General features: G+C 43.9%; 2 protein-coding genes and 1 long non-coding RNA gene across 3 annotated transcripts in view; 1 reads left to right on the forward strand and 2 right to left on the reverse strand.

Moving 5' to 3' along the window:
• LOC138149386 (uncharacterized) overlaps positions 1 to 23,087 on the forward strand; it is a 63,100-nt gene extending 40,013 nt beyond the window's left edge. Inside the window, exon 3 of the long non-coding RNA XR_011165300.1 lies at positions 22,734 to 23,087. This is a non-coding gene — a long non-coding RNA (uncharacterized lncRNA). The remainder of the gene's footprint in view (positions 1 to 22,733) is intronic.
• The window catches only part of ZNFX1 (zinc finger NFX1-type containing 1), a 474,364-nt gene that overhangs the window by 210,679 nt on the left and 238,576 nt on the right, over positions 1 to 25,109 (reverse strand). The gene's annotated exons all lie outside the window — the stretch shown is intronic.
• KCNB1 (potassium voltage-gated channel subfamily B member 1) overlaps positions 1 to 25,109 on the reverse strand; it is a 124,693-nt gene that overhangs the window by 80,211 nt on the left and 19,373 nt on the right. The window lies entirely within an intron of this gene.

Raw genomic sequence — 25,109 nt, forward strand, 5'->3', positions numbered from 1 at the left:
CTCTCTCTCTCTCTCTCTCTCTCTCTCTCTCTCTCTCTCTCTCCTCTCTTTCTCTCCCCTCTCCATCTCTCACTTGATGTCTCCCCACTAATACCAGATGCTAATACACCAGAGTTAGCCCTGGGAAGGACCCTAGATTTGGACTGAGATAGCAACTCCTGGCTAATAATGGATTGTTGACTTGCTCTTCATAGAATCATGGGTTTGAGAGGTGGAAGAGGCTTTGTAGTCCACTCCCCCAAGTTCCAGGGAGAGGGGGACATGATTTCATCACAGAATTTCAAAATTGAACAGGAACTCAGAGGTCACCTGGTACAATCTGTCAACTTGCCCAAGATCACCTAGCAAAGCAACTGAGCTGAGATTTCAGTCCAGGACTTATAGCCTGACAGGGTGAGACACGTCCCTGATTTGCTCCCATCTTTCACTCCATTGACAGTGGGGTCAGTAACATCACATTGGCTCTGCCTGTCAGGACTGACTGTATTAGATAACAATCTAGTTCTCTCTCCCCTGGGCCACACTCCTCTCTGGGTCTCCAGCTCGGCCACTTACTGCTCATGTGAATTTGGATTAGACACTTCCCTTCTCTGGTGTCTCCTTTTTTTCCTTTGAAAATGGGGGAGGAGGAGGGAGGGGAGGGGAGGGAAAGGTGAATTAGATCACTGGTGTCAAACACAGAGAAACGGATCCTTGTGGGCTGCATCTAGATTGAGTTGTATTTTTATTTATTTTGTTAATTGTTTCCCAATTACATTTTGATCTAGTTGGAGCCTTAGTTGGGAGTTTTCAGGCAGCCCTTCATTGGGCAAGTTTAACACCTCTGGATTTGATGATCCTTAATTCTCTTCTGGGTCTAAATCCGTGATGATGACAACAACTAACATTAATAGAGTGTTTTAAGGTTAGAAAACACTTTCATTGCAACAGCTCTCCCAGGTTGGTAGTACCACATTGTACAGAGAAAGAAGCCAAGGCTCTGGGAACTCATTTACCTCTTCATCACACAGCTGGCTGGTGTCTGAGATTCTGCTATTCAGTCCCAGGCCTCCTGACCCCAGAGTCTTCTTAGGCCACATTTTCTTTTTCCTGAATGGGAAGTCAGATTCTAGCCTGATTGGACTGTATTATCAGGAGGAAGAAACTTCCTAGTCAATCGGTAAAGATTTAATGTTCCCCTTCCAAATGCAATGGGGAGTCTAGCTACCACAGGGCATGACTAAAAGGATTTGTTTACTTGACCCTGGGTGTTGTGATTGGAGATGAACCCACCTTTGCCCACTTGACCTTCTGGGATCATCAGCTCCCACTGGGCTGGTTGAGAGGGCAGAGTGCATGCAGTTCAGTCGTTTCGGTCATATCCGACCCTTCTTGATCCCATTATGGGGTTTTCTTGGCAACACAGGAGTGATTTGCCATTTCCTTCTCTAGCTCATTTTACAGATGAGGAAACTGAGGCAAACAGGGTGCAGGCAAGCATTTCCTGAATGCCTAATATGGGGCCAGGCTGGCATTTGAGACTGGAAGGGGAGAAAGATGGACAAGACAAGTCCCTATATTGTAGTATATAGTGTTTCCAAGGGTGAGTCTGGTCTGTCCCACTCATTGGTCAGGGAGGAGTTTTTCTTTGCCTCTCCACAGAGGTCAGCACATAGTAGGTACTGCTTGAAAATTCATCATGCCATTTCTTGCCCAGGGTCACATTGCTGATAAGTGTCTGAGGCCAGATTGGAATTCAGGTCTTCCTGCCTGCACTCTATCCACTGTGCCACCTAGCTGTCCTCAGGTATATATGTCATAATAGTGACCTTTCTGTGAATTATTTGAGAAAAAATCTGGAATTTATAGTTATGAACATAGGACTAAGGGCAGTTCCCATTCCTATATAGCATTTTTACAGCACTTTATGTCCATCATCCTATTTGACCCTCACAATAGGCCACAGCAGTAAGAAATGAAAGTGTTATTCTCCCCCTAACCTTACAGAGTCAAAAAATTGGTAACAGGGAGAAGTGCCTCTCCTAAGGGAGTGATTTATTGTCCAGCTAGAGAGATCTGAGTTCAAATGTGGCCTGAGACAGGTACTAGCTGTGTGACCCTGGGCAAGTCACTTTTCTGTCTCAGTTTCCTCATCTGTAAAACAGGATAATAGTAGCACCCATCTCCCAGGGTTGTTTTGAGAATCAAATAAGATAATAATCGTAAAGTGCTTACTTAGCACAGTATCTGACACATAGTAAGTTCTATATAAATGTCAACTATATCAGAGTTTCTCAACCTGGGGTCTGTGAACTTTAAAAAATATACTCAGTTTCATTTGTAATTCTATGTAGTTTCTTTCATGCGTTTAAAATATGGATCCGAGGAATCCACAGGCTGCACCAAACTGTCCAAGGCGTCTATCACACAGAAAGAGATTAAGAACCCCTCTTTCTAGATGTTCCCCAAGCTTCCTTCCAACTCTAAACCTTGTTTTCTTTTGTTCAGCTATTATTTCCTAATTAATTATCAAGGCAGTGTGCTGTAGAGGAAATAGCCCCAGGTTTAAAATCAGAAGATATGAGTTCCAGTTGGCCACCTAGTAACTAACTCCTACAATTTATAGATGGAGAAGCTGAGGCCCAGGAAAGGGGGATCAATTTGCCTAAGATTGCCTACCACCTCAAACCTCCAGTCCAGCACTATTTCTAATACACGATGCATTTTCAGTACTATGTGCTGACCTCTGTGGAGAGGCAAAGAAAAACTCCTCCCTGACCACAGAGTGGGAGAGATCAGACTCATCCTTGGAAACAGCCAGTATATAGTACAATATAAGGACGTGTCTCATTCATCTTTCTCCCCTCCCAGTCTCAAAAGCCAGTCTGGCCCCATATTAGGCATTCAGGAAATGTTTATTGAATTGAATTGTTATTAAATTATTGAGTTCTAGAAGAATTACATAATCTGTACTACAGGAGAACAGAGAAGAGAAGGGGCTAGGCTGTAATAGTTCAAGGATGCTTCTGAGGGGAGGTGGGGCTTCAGCTGGACCTGGAAGGAAGGCTAAAATTGAGCAGGGAGAAGGCAGCCTAATATAGTGGGAAGAACGAAGGACTGAGTGTCAGGAGAATTGGGTCCTGGTCTCAACTTTTACTAGCTTTAAAATCTTGAGCAAATCATCTCACCTCTGTAAGTCTCAGTTTCTCCATCTGTCAAGTGGGGGAGTTGGACTACCTGACTTCCAAAGTCCCTTCCAGTTCTAAATTTATTAATCTGACCTCAGAGGATCTCAGCTTCCTCCTCTATCTACATTGGGCTAGATTCATCTCTAGTTGAGGGAGGAGCCCATAATGAATTTCAATGGGCTTTCCCTTCCTCCATTTCTCAGGGCAGTATCAGGAAAAGGGAGATGTCAGACCCCAGTGGCTCACTTTGGCATCAGCTGCTGCCAAACCCTGTCTAGCGAAATCTATTCCTTCCCCCTCTGTCTCCTGGGCCAAAAGGCATTGCACAATGTACTGAATCAAGGACAAAGGCTCCTGAGTGAAGTGTAACCAAATCTCCTTTCCTCCAACCTGCTACTGAGGCTGTTGGCCTTGGGGGTTTGAGTGGGCATCTGGGCCAGGGTGAGTGAGAGGCTGCTCAGGCCCTTATGGTTTGGGGACTGAGGGAAAGGAGAAATGTGCCTATTATTGGCACAGTCAACGAGGCTTGTAGGTTCAACCTGGCCTCACAGCATCCGAGAGACCAGATGTTAGGTCAGGAAGGGGATATTATCTGTGAATGACTGACTGCAGGAACCGGGAGTAGGAAGAGGGAGGAAGGGAGTCTGAAGGAAAACATGTTTGCTTATGCTATTTTCTACACCCACCACATTCTCCACCGGTCTCTGCCTGTTTACATTCTACCCATCCTTCAAGGCCTAGCTAAATATTAACTCTGCCTTGATACCCTGCCCCAGTCAGAAATAATTACAGCTCACATTTACAGAGAAAAGTTTTACCAAGAATTTTCTTCACAACAACCTCACCATGAGATAGATTCACATTTTATAGATGTGGAAATGGAGGTAATGGTCATGCAGTCTAGGGGTTGGGGCTTGAACAGAAAGCCTTCCATTCCACTCTCTGCTACCCCCTACATTCCCACAATCCATAACAGACACTTTGCTTATCCACATATCACATTCTATCTACATTATGATTCAGGTGTGATAACCCCTTGACTAGACAGCCAGAAAGTACAGTAGATAGAGCCCTGGACTTGGAGTTAGGAAGACCTGAGTTCAAATCTATCCTCAGACATTTATTAACTGTGTAACTATGGGCAAATCATTGAACTTTTGAATTTTCTCATCTGTAACGTGGGGATAATAATAACAGCCCTTACCTCTCAGGGTTGTTGTGAGGATAAAATGAGATAATATTTGTAAAGAGCTTTGCAAACCTTAAAGCACTATATAGGTGCTAGTTAATGCCATTATTATTATTAAAATCAAGAGTTTCATGAAGGCAGAGAAAAAGTCACAAATATCTGCTTCTGTCTCAGCTTCTGTCCCAAGGCTCTGCACACAGTAGTTGCCTATATGGTGTTAGTTGAATTGAATGGTCATAAATTCTCTAATCCAACTTCCTCATTTTACAACAGAGGTAAATGAAGCCCAGAGAGGTTAAGTGCCTGCTTGAACTCACACAGGAAGCAAGATCAGGGCCAGGATCCAATCTCAGCTCTTCTGTCTCCAGAGCCCAGGAGCACTGCCCCGAACCCTCATGTCTCCAAGCCCCAGGGTGAAGTCTTGGCAAGTTTGCTGTCTAGGTTCGTCTGGTCTAGTTGAAATCATAGGTCCCAGAATCTTAAAGCCAAGAGGAAGGGACCTCAAAGACCAGCTAAGAGGGTCCCTTCTTTGCCAATACCTTTTGGTTTAACTTTGGGCAAGTCTCTTGGCCTCCTCTGTAAATAATGGGGTTAAAGGGTCTCTAAGTTCCCTTCTGGCTCAGGCATGCTATAAAGTGACTTGGGCCACATCACACGGACAATTCGTGTCCAGATCTCTGGAGCTCCCAGTCCAGGGCTCTTTGCGTTCTAGTACCATGTTTCCCCGATAATAAGACACTGTCTTATTAATTTTTTTTGGACAGAAAAACACCAGAAGGCTTATTTTCAGGGGAGGGCTTATTTTAATGAACATTGACAGCAATTTTAATAAACAGGTAAATGTGAACAAAAAAATGTACCTTTATTCAATAAGAAAATCACTGGGGAAGAACAGGATGACGCTCTCACTGCTGCAGCTCTGATTGGATGCAGCTTGGAGCGCGGCGTGCATTTCATGGGGGGGGGGACGGTGCATACATAATGTAGCATGTAGCGCAGGGGATCACCTTCACTACAGTAGCAATCTCAATAGGGCTTATCTTGGGGGGAGGGCTTATTTTAGACGAATCTTACACAGTAAGGGGAGGGCTTATTTTCAGGATAGGTCTTATTATCGGGGAAACACGGTAGCTACCTCCTTACTAATTTTAAAATAGACTTGCCAATTTGACAGGAGAGAAATTAACTCAGACTCAGGTGTCTCCAACCTCCTTCTCTTGTAGTCCCTGAAATCCTATTCCTTTCCCCTGGCAACAGGGTTAGATTAAGTACAGCTGCCGTCACAAGTGGTCATGAATTTGAGTGAGCATCCTTTCGACCCAAAGTAAAGAATTACATTTCCCATTATGTCTGGTCTCAATCTTTAAAAAATTAGATAGGGATGGTAGTTTGGGAAAGATGAGGGGGTGGGAAATCGATGGAAGAGACTAGGAAAGATAATGGGGAAAGGAAGCTAGGAGAGGCAAGAAAGGAGAAAGGGTACATACAAGAAGTCAGGAACCTGAGGCAAACATATTTTGAGTTTTTTTCCTCCCCAGATCCCAGGCATTTGAAGACAAGGAAATCTCTGCAGCAGCCAGGGTATCCTGCCTTGACCTCACCATCTTCTGCATGGAAAAACACCCTTGTAGTTCCAGGCAAGCAAATAATGCCAAGGAAAGGGAATGAATGGTACAGGAGGCCTCTGGGTCCTTTCCAGGTCTGATGTGTTCTGTTCTTAAGTCAGCTCTGACCTATGTTCTGAGGTCCCTTCTAACTCTGACATTCTATGTTCCGTGTTCTGAGGTCTCTTCCAATTTTGTCAATTTTATATTTTTGGATTCCTTTCAACTCTGAGGTTCTATGTTCTAAGTTCTAAGTTCCAACTCTGACATTCTATATTCTGTGTCTTAAGGTTCTTCCAGTTAGTGATCAAATGAGATATTTGTGAAGCCCTTAGCACAGTGCCTGGTGCATCATAGGTACTATGTAAATATTAGTTATAATAATTTCCATCATCATCATCATCATCATCATCATCATCAATTAGTAGTAGTAGTGGTGGTGGTGGTGGTGGTGGTGCTGGATTTTATGTTTTAAGACCTCTTCCAAATTTGCCATTCTTCACTCTATGTCCTAAGGTCCCTTCCAACTCTGAAATGAGAGGCTCTGTGTTCTAAGGGCCCTTCTATCTTCCATCTTTGGCATTCTTTGAACCCCTAATTTTATGAACTGATAATGGGGTAGCTGGGGCCCTGCTGGGAGTGGGGCAGAGTCAGTGTCCTCATCAGCCAGTTATAATTACTGATACATATAACTAGCTGGGCAATTTCACCAAAGAGTTGGTCATTCAGAAAGTTCAGCAGCCAGCATCACGGACTGTATATATAACCCTGAACTCAACACTCCTTTTTTTCCCCCCACATAGTATCAGACCATTATAGATTATTTAGCCCAACTCCTTCATTTAACAGACGAGAAAACAGAGGTACAGAGATACTAAGTGCTTTGTTCAGTATCACAGAGGTAACAGAGCCAGAATTTCAACCCAAACATCCTCATTCCAAATCCAATGTTCTTTCCACTGAATGAGAGACAGGGTTGCATGGAGGATAGAATGCAGATTCAGGATTCAGAGTAAGGAAGATGTGTGATTGAAAATTGCTTCTGATGCTTATTGTCTTTGTGACCCTGGGTAAGTCACAACTTCTCTGAACTTCTGTTTCCTAATCTGTAAAATGGGTATAGGAATAGTATCTACCTCATAGGGCTGTTGGGAAGATCAGATGAAGTGATGTGTGCAAAGTGGTATACAAATGTCAGCTCTGACGATCACACTTCTTCTGATATAGTGAAAATAAGAACAACTTGTTCCTGAACTTATGGTCTGCTGGGGACCCTGACAAACATATAATCACATGTAATAAAAATTAATGGGTTTATAGGATCCTAGATGAGAACTGGAAGGGATCTTAGAGGACCCTTAAATCTAACTCCCTCATTTTACGGATGAGGAAAGTTGGGTGCGGAGACAGTAAATGATTGTTAACTATACAGCTAGTATGTTTCTGAGGCATGATTTGAACCCAGATCTCCATGACTCTAAAACAGCATTCTATCTACTACTCCGAAAAGTGGAAAAAAAAATTCACCTGTTTGGTTTTGAAGAAATAGGGAGGAGCATGGGATCAGAGAATCATGAAATGTCAAGGCTGAAATACACCTTGGGATAGGGGTGGGGAACCTGTGGCCTCAAGGCCACACGTAGCCCTCTAGGTCCTTGGGTGTGGCCTTTTGACGGAGCCCAAGTTTTACAGAATAAATCCTTTTATTAAGGGGATTTGTTCTGTAAAGTTTGGATTCAGTCAAAGGGCCCCACTTGAGGACCTAGAGGGCCACAGGTGGCCTCCAGGCTGCAGGTTCCCCACCCCTGCCTTAGGACATAGGATATCAGAACTGGAAGCAACCTTAGAGATCCCCTAGTCCTAGCTCCATCCCTTTATTTTGCAGATAAGAGAAATGAGGCCTAGAGAGGTTAGGAAGTAAGGGGAACAGGAAGGGAAAACAAACATTTATCAGGCATCTGCCCAGTGTTAGACACTGTGCTCATTGCTTTACAAATATTTTCTAGTTTGATCTTTATGACAATCCTAGGAGTGGGGGAGGGTAGGTGGCTACTGTTATGTCCATTTTGCAGTTGAGGAAAATAGAGATGAAATGGTTTGCTGAAGGTTACAAAACTTAAGAGAGTGTCTGAGGTCATATTTGAACTCAGGTCTCCCTGGGTGCAGGCTCAGCGCTCCATCTACTTCACCACCGACCCCCTTTCCAAACTGACTTCCTCTGACTCCCAATCCAGCCCTCCCTACATTCCCTTCCTCCTCTGAATCCTATAATCCTGTTCTAGACATTGTCCATATGCTTGACAATAACCTTTCCCTTAAAACAGGGGTTCTTAACCACCGGGGTCTTAGAACTGGTTTTCTTTATATGTTGATAACTATATTTCGATAGCTTTAGTTTCTTTTGTAAACCTATGTAGTTTTTTTATGCATTTAAAAACATTGCTCTTAGCAGGGATTTATTTGTAGGCTTTGCCAGATTGCCGGAGGGGCCCCTGACACAAGGAGGTTAAGAACCCCAGCCTTATAGGGGAAATTCCTCGGCCAAAGCTAGTCAGCTTTATCTCCCACCCTCCCATATTTTAGGGAGTCAGGGTCTCTTGAACTGAACCCAAAGCCCACGAATATGACCTTATTCCGATCTTCCCACCAGCCTAAGTTTTATTTTTTTTACAAGCCCAGGGATCAAGGGGTGGATAGAATCAGGAAAAGCGCTGTTGGGGCTGTTGAAGGGACAAGGGAAACTACATTCATTTTAGGAACCTCTGGGTTGTTTTGTTTTTTTCTCTTCTTCATATATGCTCTGTAGCCTTTCCCCAGTCTCTGGTGGAGCTGCTGGGGGCTGGGTCTGTACATGGTTTTACCCTTCCTGCCCCCCCCCCCAACCTTAGATTCCCCCAGGGCTCAGCCACTGTTTCCCATTTTGGGCATCAGGGCTCAGAACTATGCATGAGACAGAAATAATTCCTTTTTGGAGCTGGCCAGGCTCTGAGGGCGGCTCATCTGGGCCCCTGCCAGAAAAAAAAAAAGGCAAGCTTTGATTGGGGCTGACTGTGGCTATAGGGAGGGAGGGGAAAGGAAGAGGGAGAGGGGGAAAGCTCAAGGTGATGAAGGGATTATTGTCTCCCAGGGGGATTCCTCCCTCTCTCCCCTCCCCCCCCCCAGGCCCTAAAGATTCAGTGGAGGGGAACAGAAGGGAAGGGGAAGAGAAGCCCAGGGCCTACCTCTGGGTGCTGTATGTAGCAAGCAGGCCCCTTTACTGGAATGAAAGTTGTAAGGGAAAGACCCATGGTTGGCATGGGCAGCCACTTCCCAGTGGGAGAGAGGGCAAAGATGACTGCAATGCCTCAGGAACACTAATACTACCCAGTGGGTACATGTGGACAGCCATTCATGCCTTGTAAAGAACCTTAAATTATGGGAGATTACAAAGTACTTTCCCCCCAAACGACTTTGTGTGATAGGAAAGGTAAATATAACCTCCTTGGCTTTCTTTAAGTCCCAATTAAAATTCCTCTTGCTTCAGGAAGCCTTCCCCAGCCCCTCTTTAATGTAGTGTTTCCCCTCTTTTAATTACTTCCTATTTATCCTTTCATAGCTTGCTTCCTATGCTTTTATTTGCTTGTTGTCTCCCGGTTAGATTGTAAGCTCCTTGAGGGCAGGAACTGTTTTTTGACTCTTTTTGTGTCTTCAACACTTAGCCTGGTGCTTAGAAACATTACCGTAGTAGATGTTTATTGAATGAATGAATCCTCTCAGGGGATGCATGTTCTCAGGACTTCACAGCCGGTCCCCAGGCCTACTGCCTGGAGGACAGGCATTTGATCCACTGGACCACACTGGCTTCCCCACTCTCTTCTGCTCTATCTCCTCTGACCTTCAGGCAGAACAGGGATTTTTATAATCTTCTGACATAGGAAGCAGCTGGGGGGTGGGGTGGGGGAGGAGGTGACTTGTCACTGGGTACAAAGTGCCCAGTGTAGTCAAGACAGGAGAACAAGCAGCTCCCTTACATTCCTAAAGAACTTCTAGCTTTCCAAATCCCCTTCACGTCATTGGGAACTCACAAGGGCTTGAGAGGAAGTCAGGACAAAGATTATTATCTCCATTTGAGAGGTGGAAAAATTGAGGTTTGGGGAGACTCATCCAAGGTTTGTGAACAACACCCAAAGATGACCCTGATTTATTATTAGTAGTAAAAATAATGACATTAGCCCTCTGCCAATGCATGCCTCATTGTGGAATGGAGGTGGTGCTACTAAGCTTTGGCAAATGCTACCAAAGTAGAAAGGCTTTGAGCCTGACCCAGGGGCAGGTGTGTGTCTGTTCTCTGAGGACCAGGACCAGCCTAGATAATCAACCAACCAATCAAAAAACACTTTTTAGTGCCTACAATAGCCTAGGCCCTGTGCCAGGTACTGAAACCTTGAAATCATCCCTGCCCTCAGTGAGCTTAGACTCTATTAGAGAAAGCAGCATACATATCATACATGCATATAATTACACATACATATGTTAGTAATATAATATATAATATTACATAAATATATATAAACAAATATAAAATATACTTAAATAAATACAAGGGAATTTTTCAGGGGTGGGCACCAGCATCAGGATCAGGGATCAGGAAAAGTCTCAAGTAGAAGGCAGAGCCTGAGCTGAATTTTGAAGGTAAACAAGGATGGGAGGGGCGGGGGGGATTTAGGATCAAGTAAAGAGAGGTTGTCACCAGATGATTTGCCACTATGTGATGAATTTACATTGGTCATAACAACTCAAAGTATCTCTAGCATATAGTAGGTATTTAATAAGTGTATGTTGATTGTTTCTAAGATTATCTAATTTGGAGGCCACTAGTTGGCTCAGGGGATAAAACCATGAATCTGGAGCCAGGAAGACCTGAATTTAAACCCGGCCTCAGATACTAGCTGTATGACCCTGGGCAAGTCAATTCAATGCTGATTGCCTCAGTTTCCCCATCTGTAAAATGGGGATAATAACAGCAACTACTTCCCAGGGCTGTTGTGAAGCTCAAATGGGATATTTGGAAAGTATTCACTTAAAGTGCTATATAAAAATGCTAGCTATTATTAATAAAAGGCCTGAAGGAGTTACGATTCTAGACCTCAGGAGTGCCCATGTGGAAAAAACTCATAGAACCCTGAGGTGTTACATCAAGGAAGATGATTATGGTTTGGGGGGATTTATTCAGCCCTTTATGGCTTACTGAGCATTTTACATTCAGTAAGCCTCAATTACAATCAGTTTGATCCTTATAGCAGTCTTGTAAGGTAGGGTCTACAGGTATAACTGTGCCCATTTTATTCTTTTACATTATCATTTAATTTTACTTTTATACTGAACTTAGCAAACAACACATACACACACACACACACACAACAAAAACCAAGATGAGCATTTCCATAGTAGAAGAGGAATGGTTTGTACATGAAATTGTGAATCCGTTTCTTACTATTGCTAGACTATTATAACTACATGATTATGATGATAATTTAATGGAGGCTGTTAGGTGGCAAAGTGGAAAGAGTGTTGGACCTGGAGTCAGGAAGACCTGAGTTCAAATGCAGATAAAGATGCTTATTAGCTGTGTGATCATGGGCAAGTCACTTAACCTCTGTCAACTTCAGTTTGCTCATCTGTAAAATGGGGGTAGAAATAACGCTTGAACTCTCAGGGTTATTGTGAGGGTCAGATGAGATTACAGGATCATAGATTTGGAGCAGGGAAAGGACCTTTATTTTATATAAGGAAAACTGTGGGGTCCAGAGAGTTTAAGTGATTAATCAGGGTTGCACAGGTACTAAGCATTTAAAGGAGGGTTCAAATATAAAACCTCAGACTCTAAGCTGAGTTTTCATTTTTTTTGGGTGGGGGGAGAGAGGGGAAGGAAGGGCAATTGGGGTTAAGTGACTTGCCCCAGGTAACACAGCTAGTAAGTGTCTAAGGTTGGATTTGAACTCAGGTCTTCCTGACTCCAGGCCCATGCTCTATCCACCTTGTCACCTAGCTGCTCCTAATACTAGCACATAAAAAGCAAAAAATATATAGTCTTTTTTTTGAAGGGAGAAGAAATCTCTTGATCCCCATCTCCTGCTTAACCAGGTTCTTCTTCCTTTTCTTGGAAGAGTTCTGGATGAGGAGTCAAGACACCAGTCTTTTGGTCCTGGCCCTGCTTCTGACCAGCTACATGATCTCAAGGTCAAGCAATTCACTTTCCTTCTCTGACTTCTGTTTTCTCATCTGTAAAATGAGAAATTTGAGCTAGATGGTTCCTTGGAGCTCTGACATTCTAGGCTTATGTGAAATCACCTTTCTCTGAACCTCCCCAAAGGCTTCCACACTCCCACCCAAGGCCAAGGTTGCAATGGAACTGTAATGAGTTTTCCTATTTTCACTGTCCTCTCTCACATCTCTCCCCTATGAACCTTGTCTTCCAACTCTTCTTCATTCCTTCTGTGTAGGTTTGGTCAAAGCACATGGCATCATCTAGGGGACAGTGCACCAAAGTTCAGAGTTTCACTGGTTTCAGTCATGTCCGACTCTTTGTGACCCCATCTGGGGTTTTCTTGGCAAAGATACTGGACTGGTTTGTCATTTCCTTCTCCAGCTCATTTTATAGATGAGGAAACTGATACAAACAAGGCTAAGTGACTTGCCCAGGGTCACCTAGCTAGTAAGTATCTGAGGTCGGATTTGAACTCAGGTCTTCTTGACTTCTAACGCAGTGTTCTACCCGATGTGTCACCTAACTGCCCTGAAGTTCAGAAGCCAGGGTTCTAATTTTGGTTGATTTGCTGTGTGACCTTGGACATATCACCTAACATCTCTGAGCCTTCCCATTCCTTCTTGGAGTGCAGGGACAGCATTCTGCTTCCCTCAGAGAGATGGCTGGGAGGAAGAATAAAACAAGGATATCTTTGAGGCAACACTTTAGAATACTGAACCAGTTTTATTTCCTGCCCTGCAGGAAACAGAACTGTCCCAATAAGCTGGGTCAGCCCACATCACCCCTGGCTTGGTGGCCTTGGATGTACTCGGCTAAGCTATTGATAATCATTGCGGATTAGGTGCCATCCAATAGGGCTGCCATTTATGGATGATAATTGCAGGTGCCAGTCCATTCCTCACCTCCTTTGCAAAGTCCTGTCAAGATTCCCTAGCCCTTGTTGCTAGATAACAACACTTAATTTATCTGCACAGAAAAGGGGCCCCTGCCTATATGCTGTTAACACCCAATTACTAGCGCCAGAATAGATTCAGCAGCACACATGCATGCCGACCAGGGCATACGTGTAGTTTAACAAGCATTTACTAAGTGCTTACTCTTTAGAAGACATTCCTCTGTGTTCAGGGACACCATTCCTGTCCTCGTGGAATTCTAGTCTAGTAGGGGAGAGAGGCTATGATATCCAGACATAGACATATATTGGCACAGCCCATAATGTGTAATAATAATAACCTCTATACAGTGCCTACTGTGTGCCAGACACTGTGCTAAGTACTTTCCAATTATTATCTCATTTAATCCTCAAAGCAGTGTTAGGAGGTAGGTCTATTATTATCCCCATTCTGCAGATGAGGGAACTGGGATTAAGTGACTTGCCCAAGGTCACACAGTTAGTAAGTGAGGCTATATTTGAACTCGGGTCATCCTGACTCTGGGCCTGGTGCTTAATTCACTGCACCACCTTGCTTCCCCATCCAATGTCTGTTCAGATAAATGCATGTAAACAAATACACACTCAGTCATACATGTACTTACACATATACAAACATGCACTCCCATATGCATTCAACACAAATGCACACACAATGAACACATAACATGATAAAATTACAAAACATCTGAGGTAGAAAGAAGAGGCCTAGAATATGGAATGTAGGGTGTTATCCCTGAAAAGCACCAAGCAAACAAAAACAACCACAGAGGATCCTGGAATATATAAAATACAAGCTTAAACCTGGAAGTGGCCTTAAAACTTGGAATACTACAAATACAGTAGCAGAACCATAGAATATCAGAGCTTGGAAGGACCTGGGAGACCAACAAGTCTAGACCCCTCATTTTAGGAGCTAGGAGGCGAAGTGGATAGAATACTGGGTTGGGAGCCAGGAAGACCTGAGTTCAAATCTGCCCTTGGACACTTACTAGCTGTTTGATCTTGGTCAAGTCACTTAGCTTCTGTTTGCCTCAGTTTCCTCATCTGTAAAATGGGTTTAATAACAACACTTATCTCCCAAGGCTGTTATGAGGATCAAATGAGATAAAATATATAAAGTGAATTCAATGATGAGGCTCTTGAGGGTAGGGACTGTCTTTTTTTGTCTCTTTTTGTATCCCTAGTACTTAGCATGGTGCCTGGTCCTTAATGTTTTTTGAATGACTGGCTGACTAAAGCGTCCTGCAAACCTCTGAGAGTTAAATGAATGCAGTGCTTATTACTTTACAAATATGAAAACTGAGGCCCAGAGATGGGAAGTGTCTTGCTTCAGACCACACAGAAAGAAAGGCCTGGCCAACCCTTGCCTGGCCCTCTTTCCCCTTCCTTCTCATGGCTCCCTTAGTATTTTGGAGGCCCCCAATCTCTTTCAAAGCTCTGAGTTAATGGGGCCCTGGCATCTTTTCCCTTTTAACTATTAAGCCATAAGTCGTCCAAGGTCCAGCTCACACTCCATTCAGTCAACAGCGAGGAACACAGCCAAGCTAAACTTCAGAAAAAAAAAAAAAGAAAGAAAGCAAAACAGAAACAGAGGCCAGGCCTAGAGCTTCCCGCCTGCAGATGGGAAGCTGTGTCTGGGAGAAAAGGGGGCACCCAGAAACAGCCTATAAACGCCTGTCACCAAGCAAACACTTGCACTTCGGGCCTCATCGGCGGCTTGGAGCTCCAACCCAGCTGACTTATGGCAAGACTTCCCAGCCTTCCATGATGCAGGCAGAACATAGCAGACAGAACATTCGCCTTCCAGGGCCCTGCCTGAGGGGAGGAGATGATTGGTGGCCACTCTAGAGGCTCAGTGATAGTTTACATTTCTATAATGCTTTGTACTTTACAGATCCCTTTCTCCTCTACAGCCCAGTGAGGGGGAAGAGTTCTTCCCCGTCCAATATCTGTTCAGATAAATGCATATAAACAAACTGCCCCTTTTTTATAGTCAAGGAAGGTAAGGGGCCTAAAGAGGAGTAGTGACTTACCCAAGGTCCCATAGCAAGTAAGTGACAGGGATGAAACTTGAACCCAGGGTCTCTGACGCCTAGCTCACTGCTCTATTCCACGAGAAGGTCTCCTTCTTCCCTCCTCTTTCCTGCCCTCATGGATGGAAGCCCTCCTTTCCTTTCCCATATACCAGGAGACCTTTCCTACCGCCAAGAAACCTAATGTCTCATTAGGCTCCTGAAAATTGTCCAAGCCAAGGTTGACCCTCAACTCAGATCTCCTTGTTTTTCTCCAGCACCATTGCATGGATGGCTAGGTTGCTTAAGTACACGTCTCTATTTCCGGACTTTCTGCTACACTCTATCCATCATTGTCTATGGAATACTGAAGCAGTTTTGCTAGAGGATTTCCTGTCCAGATGTCATGTCAGTCTGTCTCTTAGGACCTCAGAGCTGGAAAGGACTTTAGTGGTGATCTAGCCCAACTCTAGGGCAGCTAGGTGGCACAGTGCACAGAGCATTTGGCCTAGAGTCAGGAAGACCTGAGCTCCAATCTGGCCTCCAACACTTACTAGCTGTGTGGCCCTGGGCAAGTCCCTTAACTCTGTCTGCTTGTTTCCTCATCTATAAAATGAATGGGAGAAAGAAACGGCAAAGTTCTTCAGTATCTCTGCCAAGAAACCCCCCACAAAGGGGTCACAAAGAGTCAGACACAACTGAGATGACCGAAAAGCAACAAGCTCAGCTTTCTTTCCTGTACAGGAATTCCCTGAATGACAACATTCCTTCATTCTGTCATCCATCCATCCTCAGCAAATATTGAGTGCCTACTGCATATGAGGCTCAGAGATGGGCATTGGCAGATGGCACCATCCAGCTCCTGTTAGGGGAGGATCCGATTTAGGGAGCTCACTAACTTCGGAGTTCATTTGTTCCATCAAAGCACAACTATCCTCATTAGGATGTTCTTTATTTTGAGCCGAAATCTGCCTTTTGGCAGCTTCTCCTCCTCTCCCAACACAGACACAGACACAGACGCAGACACACAAACACACACACACATACACACAAGACAGTTACACAGACACAGACATACACACACATACACACAGTTACACAGACACAGACACACACAGACAGATACACAGACACAGATATACAGACACACACAGACACACAGAGACACAGACACACAGAGACACAGACACAGACACACACACACACACACACACACACACACACACCCCTCCTAGTTCTAACATCTGGGATCAAGGAGAACAAACCCAATGCAGCCTGCACACCACTACCCTTCAGCTTCTTAGAGTTAGCTGTCACGTCTACCCCAAGTCTTCTCTGTGCTGACTGTCTCTGCCTCCTTGAAGAGATCCTCTGTCCTTTGTGATGTGGTTCTGAGCCCTTCCCCATCCTCAGGAGGGTGGGCTAGATGGTTTCTAAAGTAGGTAACTTAAGCTCTAGCATTCTAAAATCCTTCTGGCTCTGATCTGTTCTAAAGCCTTTTCCAGCCCTACCATTAATGGGGCAGTTGGGTGGATCAGTGGTTTAGGGTGAAGGGTCTGGGGTTAGGAAGACCTGAGTTCACCTAGATATGTGGCCCTGGGAAAGTCACTTAGCCTGTCTCAACTGTAAAATGAGTTATGAGGATTGAATGAGATGATAATTGTAAAGTACTTAGCACAGTGCCTGGCATGTAGTAAAGTGTTTAATAAATGTTATTGTTAATATCAAGTAATAACATCAGCAGTCAATAGTATTAATAATTATATTGAATAGTTTGTGATTGATTTCATTAATAGTTAATATTAATAATAATTAATAAAACTGGATGAATATATCCATTCTATCGGAGTTCCCCATTAAGACCACATCTGTAAGATACCGACACTTTTGAGCCTGTGGTATACTCCTGAGAATCACCCTCGAGTTCAGAATACTTTCCTGTCTTCTACTGAACAAATATGATTAAAAAGTATTATCCAGGGGCAGCTAGGTGGCACAGTGAATACAGCACTGGCCCTGGAATCAGGAGGACCTGAGTTCAAATCTGGCCTCAGACACAACACAAAAAACTAGCCGTGTGACCTTGGTCAAGTCACTTAGCCCCAATTGCCCTACCTTCCCCCCTCCAAAAAAAGAGTAAAAAAAAATTAACCGGATGCTAAAACTCTCCGTGCTACTTTCACTTGTAGAGGAGCAGGAGTAGACAACAGAGAGGAATTTGCCGGGAATTTCCATTTCAGAGTTAAAGGCTCATACCTAGGTCTAGCTGGTGGAGGAAGGGGAGTGGGTGGGCAAGGCTACAGTATCCAGCTTGGCTGAAAATAGGCTGACTTGCCCAGTGCCAGCCTTAGCTTATTCGTTCAGGAAGGTGGAGAGAATATCATTTAAACCAGTTTGCGGTATGCCTGAGCCACACTCCCTGGTATTGACTCTTACCTCCCCTGGCTGCCCAGGCAGAGACTTCTGGTTCAGGGGCAGAGAGACAGACAGATGGGTGTATCAGAAACAGGTGAGGTCTTTGGAAAGGGGCTTGGCTCAAGGTGCAGAGTGAGACGTATACTTTTATACATGGTCAATGTAGGGAATTGCTTGACTGTGCATATTTTTTACAAGGGCTTTCTTTTTCTTTTTTGGTGGAGAGGGAGATGGGAAAGAGAGAAAATAAATGCTAATTTTAAAAAAGAAAATAAAAAAAAAGAAGGGGCCTGACTAGGAATTCTTGGGGGTGATGGTAGAAGAGGCTACTCAGTCCTTTCTGTGGGGACCTATGGCCAGGATCCCCTCCTCTGCCTCACAACATTTTCCTGTGTCTCTCTTGGCCAGCAAACTCTCAGGTACCAGCTAGGCCTAAATTACTGCACACAGAGCTCAGCAGTGTAAACTGGTATGTTAATAAAGGCTTTGAGATCAGGGTCATATCAGAGCTCTATGGAATCATAGACCATATAATGTAGGAGGTCATGGACCAGAACATGGACCATTGAATCTTAGATCTGGAAGGGACCTTAGAACACAGACAACAGACAAGCCCATATGGAGCACAGGGCCTTGTATCTTAGAAGAGGGCCCTGGATTTCCTACCATTCATCCTGTTAAGCCCAACTCAAATGTCACATCCTCCACAGAATATACCTAGAAGCCCTCTCCTGCCTTGTTAGTAATGATCTTCCTCCTTGAACTTCATATAGCACATGATTCGGTCCCTTTCGGGTGTCACACAGAATTGTGCATTATAATTATATCTGTTGGTAGCGTATTCTTCTCATAGATGACAAATTCCATGAAGGCAGGGATATTAAGAAAAATTATCTTTTCCAGTCTTGCACTGTGTTCTGCACACATCAGGTGCTTAACAGATGTTTCTTAATATGGTTGGAAAGATGTGAGAACACAGACCATAGAGCTATAGGAGACCTTAGAGAACTTCTTTTTACAGAGGAGGAAACTGAGGCCCAGAGAGAGAAAATGACTTGCCCCAAATTATATGACTAGTTAGTAGTAATGCCAGGACCACTTGGAAACCATCCAGACACCTCAAAGACTCTTACCCTAAACCTCACGTTGCAATCTGCAGTGGTTTTCTCCAGACTGCAATGCCATGTCATGCCAACCATTCCCTCTTACTTCATTCTCATTCCTCCCTTTTGAGCTAGAGGAACATCAATCTGGGACAGGCTGTGTCTCCTTTGTCCAAGTATAATGGAGTGTGTGCACTAAGATGCTTGGGAGTGAAGTCAAAATTTGGAGTGAGAGAAAGTGTGGGTTCAGGAGGGAGCAGGAACCCAGAAGAGCTGGAGGCACTCTGCTCATGTCCCGGCTTCCTAACAACAGGACCAGCCTGCTTAGGGAAGAATGTACCACCCTGGTGAGCAGCGGATGCTCTGCCGGGGAGAAACCTCTCTCTCTCAAATATATATACACACGTGTGTGTGCACATGTACATATACACATATATGTATATATATGAAGTATCCAAATCAACAATCAGATGAAACTCTGCCCACACTGCCTCCATCAGCACTGCAACCACCCAAACTGTTGGGCATAAACTAAGCTCCTTCAGATTCCCCAGGCCTTTCTGACCATAACCTACTTTACCTAGCCTCATCCAATTTTAATACACACCAGTCCTGTCCTACCAATTCCAGTTCAGTCCCAGCCCAACTCTGACCCAAGCCAACTCTAATCCAAACCAACCCACCTCTATTAACCCAACCACATGGTATAATAGAAAGAAAGTTAGATTTGAAGTAAAAATATCTTGAGTTTAATCTTACCTCTGCCACTTAATGCCTGTATGACTTAGAGCAAGTCAGCTCTGAGACTTAGTTTCCTAATATGTAAAATAAAGATGGACTAGACCAGTGGTGTCAACCTCATATAGAAACAGGCCACTAACCCTTATGTAAGGATCCCTGCAGGCCATCTATTGACTTAGAAAACCTCATACTAACATTATCTCTGTTTTATTATGTTCTTCTTTATTTTGTTAAATATTTTCCAATTGTATTTTAGTCTGGTTCTGGTAGCAGTTAGGAGCATTGCTGGACATACGTAGCTCTTGGTTGACACCTCTGGACTAGATAATCTCAAAAGCTGTCTTCGAGCTCTGAATCTGTAGTCCTCTGACCCACTCAGAACAATCCAGATGAAGTCAACTCCAAACCAACCCAAACCCATCCTACCCCACTCCCAATCTCAACCACAAAGCAAAATCCTAATTCCATGGAAATAAAACCCCCAGATCTCAATTCACTCTTTTCCCATGCGGTGCTTTCTAATTATTTAGGGTCTTTATCAGGAATACTCACTAAATTTTTTATGTTCTCTCTTCCCAAGGCAGAGATGCCATGTTATCTTCTCAGGAGAATGTAAGCTCCTTAAGAATAGAAACTGTTAAATTTTCATCTTTCTCACCAGAGCTTAGCCCAGGTTTTGCCCACAAGTGCTTAATAAATGTTTGTTTGATTGAGTTATGTTCATTTGACAAGTGGGAAAGCTGAGACCCAAAGAGAAGAGGGAAGGAGACATCCAAGGTTCTCCAGAAAGCAAGAACAGAATTCAAGAGAGCCCCTGGTGGTCCTGGCTCCCACCAAGCTCTCTCAGGACTAGAATTTGGTATCCTTATTCAACTCAGCTGCTCCCATATCTGCCTGAGAGAAATAAAAGCAATTTCTCTTTACTATGCTAACTGAGAATCAGTGTGACCAGTTATGTTACAATGGACAGCAATTTATCCTGTTCGCCGCTGAAAATCTTCTGCTATTAAGGGAAGGAAGGAATGACTCTACACTCAGAGGGTCCTTTGCTGAAGGTTGGGAATGAAAAGATCTGGGTTCCAGTCCTGTAACCGTGAGGCCACTTCACCTTTCAATGCCTTAGTTTTCTCATCTGCAAAATGGGCACAATAAGATATACTGTATCTACTTCACAGGGTTTATTTGTAAACAAAATATACCAAGTTTTAGGGCTTCAGACCAATGAGGCGGTGAGAGCTAGAGCCCCAGCTTCCTAGGTAGAAGATAAAAGGGGTGCGGTGGGACAGTGACATTTAGGGGAATCTATGAGGTTAGGGTGAGAGGGCTGATTTAACTGCTCTCTAAAGTCCTTTCCAGCTATAAATCTTACAAGCAGAGCTGAAGTTCCATATAAAAGTGAAAGATTATTATGTTCCTTCCACAGCCTGCCCTTGCTTACGGCTTTCCCAGAGTCCTCTCATTAAGCCTAGAGGGTACAGAAAGACTTTTTTGGCTACCTCTTGACATTCATGACCCGACCATCACCTTCCTCAAGGTTGCCCCAGGCGCGGTGTCCTTGCTCTCTCTCCACCCTCCCCACCATGTCCCCATCTTTCAGGATCCTATCTCCCCATCCCAGCTCTCTCCAGAGGCTTGGCCCAGCAGAGTCGTCTTTCTTCACCTTGTAACTTCATCTGTGTAGCATGGTGCTCCTGATGGCTGCTATCCACCCCTCCCTGGGTTAGAAGCTTTTGCTGGGGCATCATAGCTCGTAGCCCCAACCTCCCCCCGAAGAAGGGATTTGGGAAATGGGTTTTCATTCCAGCCCCTCAACCCTTGCAGTCTATCTTCCAGCTGCAGCAGATAAAGCATGGCCTACAAGACTATTCCTCTATGAAAGTGCTGGGATCCTATGAGACCATCCTATGAGGACATACAAAGAGGCTGTGAGGAATCTCATTCCTGGGCTCCCTCCACTCCCAAATTCCTCTAGGCTCACTTTCATGATATATAAGTCCAATCTACAATTAACCTCTTCCAGGAAATCTTTGATAACACCACTCTCACCCAGATCAACCAATTAATAGGAATTTATTTAAGAAAGAAACAAACATTTATTTTATTTTTATTTTTTGCTTTTTGGAGGGGGGAGAGCAGGGCAGTTGGGGTCAAGTGACTTGCCCAAAGTCACACGGCTAGTAAGTGTTAAGTGTCTGAGGCGGAATTTGAACTCAGGTCCTCCTGACTCCAGGGCCGGTGCTCTATTCACTGTGCCACCTAGCCACCCCGAAACAAACATTTATTAAATGCCTGCCGCACAGGCCAAGTACTATGCCAAGCACTTTACAAATATTATCTCCTTTCATCCTCACAACAACCCTGGGAAGTAAGTACTATCATTATTCCCATTTTACAGTTGAGGAAATTGAGGCAGACAGATGTCAAGTGACTTGCCCCAGGTCACACAGTTCATGTCTGAGGCTGAATTTGAATTCAAGTCTTTCTGACCCTAAGCCCAGTCCTCTGTCTACCTATGACCCATGCACCTATATAGGAATACATAAAATTGGACACTGCAAACATACCACAAACACATAGCTTTTATGGGCAGCTAGGTCATACAGTGGACAGAGCTCTGGGCCTGGAATCAAGAAGACTCTTCTTCCTGAGTTCAAATGGTTGTTCAAAAGTTCTGGCTTCAGATACTTCTTACCTCTGTCACCCTGGGCAAGTCCATTAACTCTGTTTACCTCAGTTTCCTTGCTTGTAAAATGAGTTGGAGAAGGAAATGACAAACCACTCCAATATTTCTACCAAGTAAATCCCAAATGGGGTCATGAATAGTCAGACACAACTGGACAACAAAAACATACAAAACAGACAAGATAATATCAAGAGAAATCTTGGTTCAGGCCTCACTGGTGAGGCAATAAGGCAAACTCAAGAAATAAGGCTAAGCTACCTTATTAGCACACCAATGCAGCAAGCAGTTGTAATCAGCTGGCACCTGGCACAACATGCACAGCTTTTATAGGTGTGACTAAATTACTTCCATATGAGGGCAGAAAGATGTGATTGGTATCAGTTTGAGGAAATGGGTTTTATGTCACCTCAATGTTCTCCCCAAGTACACACGCTCCAGGAGATTTCCATACCATTTCCTGCAGGCTGGCACCCAAAGGTCAAGCAAGGTTTCAACATGGTTTCATTTAGGCTAACTTTGCACAGCAACCTCTGATCTCATAGTACTCTGTACTCCTCATGTGCATTTACTATATTCTAATTTGTATTATGTATATCCATATTTACTGTCTTAGCTCTCTTCTTTTCCCCCCTCCGCAGGAACTGTGGTTCATCGACTCAGTTTAGCAGCCTTGGAGACATGAGACAAAATTGTCTAACCTGCAAGATTCCCCTTCAACTCTTCTCCTAAATATAGTTGACCTGAATCATGTGGAACACCAAGCAAATGGAATCCTGCTGGCCCAGTCTCAGTGATTCCTAGCTTCAGATCTGTGACCATCTTCAAAATATTAAATTCCCTAATACTGAGAGTAAACCTTTAAAAATCATAAGCTCATAGATTTAATGGTGAATGGGACAAGCCATCTAACCCAACCGTCACCTTACAGATGATCATTGGTTTTTATTCATTTAACAAGCTTGTATCATACACCCACTGTGGGTCAGGTGTTGTGCTAAGTACTAGGGATGTCAAGACAAAAATGAAATCATCTTTGCCTTCAGGGAACTTTCATTCTATTGGAGAAAATAGCATGTACGTAGAAAATTAAATGTGAAATATATAGCCAGTCAACATTTATTAAGGGCTTACTATGTACCAGGCACTGTGTGGAGCAGGGGTATTTAACATGGGGTCCATGGACCATCATGGATAGATTTTAATTTAGATGGGAAAAAATTTCATCTTTATTTTTACTCATCTTTAACTGAAATTTAGTATGTCCTTCTATTATGAATTGTAAAAACATTATTCTTAAAGGGGGTCCTTAGGCCAAAGGTGACCCATGGCACAAAAAGGGTTAAGCACTCCTGGTGTGGGGGGAGTTTTCTCATCTGGGAGTTCTTTATAACCCTGCTCCAAAAGGAAAAAAAATAAAGCATGAGTCTGGTTCCTATTCCAATATGAACTAATTTTCGTAGAAGGGCACTAGCAGCTTGGGCAGGGGAAATCATGATGGGCTTCTAGAAGGAGGGGGTGAGGGAAGATTGTATTCTAGGTGGGAGGGAAGAGCCATAACAAAGGCAAAGAGATGGGAGGTGGAATATATATATATATACACACACATATGTATACATACATACACATGTGTATGTAAAACAGTAAGCAGGTCAGTATGGCTGGAATGTAGGGAATCTTACTCTCAGGGAGCTTATAATCACTTTAACAGTGGGGAAAACACTTGTATCCAAATAATTTCACTATCAGGAAGAGTGAGGAAAATGTGAAGGACAAGGCTGGGCAAAGTGCTAGAAGATATTTGATGAGGGAGAGATCATTTTCAGCTAGGGAAGTCAAGGAAGGCTCCATGGAGTAAGCAGAATATGACTTAGACCTTGAAGGGAGGGAAAGACTTCAACAGATAAAAAATAAGTTTGGAAGGGTCCATTTGGGACTGAGAGACACCTTGATCTAAGGTTTATCTATCCTCTTTCCCTACCCCACCATAGTTAGAATTCCTAAACTTTAAACCTTTGAGTCAGAGGTAAGAGTAGCTGACAGTGAAAATGCAAGGACTGACAGGTGATCCAGCCCACATTTCTGGTCCACCTCCAGTTCTGTTTGCAAGAGTCAGTGAACAGGACAGAAAATTTGTGTTACATATATATTTCTAATCCACAGAGTGAACAAGCCATGCAAAGAAAATTGAGAATTTACCACACTAAGCTGCGATTTTAATGAAACTTTTTTCTCACCTCTGCTGATTTCTTCAGGGACCCCCTGCTCCTACCTAATTTCATTGTTTGTCACCTTCCTGGAGTTCCTGGCCTTAGCCAATAAATGCCTCTGGCTTTCTAGGAATAGGAATTTCTTTAACCTAGGATATTGATTCTAATGCTATCCTCAGGAGTTTTACAATTTTCCAGTTGAGTTATAAGCTATAAAAGTGAGGCACTGGGTTGAGAAATATTTATGGACCCTCAGGTTTCTGGAGGAGTATGACTGGAGGAAAGTAGGGGACACATCTAGGGATGCCCCCATTGGGCATAGCCCCAGCCTGGAGGGGCTAGAAAGGCTCTGGGAAAACTGGGCTGCCACATGGAGAAGGTCTGTCTGCCAGGCAGGCAGGGACATCCCATGGACCCTGGGCTTCATTGCCTGGACACTGAGAGACGCTCTACACTCCCTAACTAAAGGGCAGAGCCAGCCTGGGTACATAGAACTGGGCCATAGGACCAAGGCTCTATGGGGGTTCCTGCTGCACTGCGATAAGAACATGGTAGGTGGGAAAGCAAGAGGAGCAGGGAGGAAGTATTCTTCCCCCATTGTCCCTTAGGCATCAGATGGACTCAGGCAAAGTGGATGGAGATGGCGGAATGATGACATTTGTTATCTCCTATGTTCCCTTCAGGCTGCTGATGCTGTTTATTCTAACCTGATCTATAACTTTAGAACCTGAGAGGGCCCTTAGAACATAACAAAGGATATCAGAGCTGGAAGGGCCTTAGGACACAGGATACAGAAGGGTTTTAGAA

The sequence above is a fragment of the Petaurus breviceps genome, unplaced genomic scaffold (assembly GCF_028583685.1).
Source record: "Petaurus breviceps papuanus isolate PSGF00001 unplaced genomic scaffold, PetGlider_PUasm1.0 90847, whole genome shotgun sequence".
Taxonomy (NCBI): domain Eukaryota; kingdom Metazoa; phylum Chordata; class Mammalia; order Diprotodontia; family Petauridae; genus Petaurus; species Petaurus breviceps.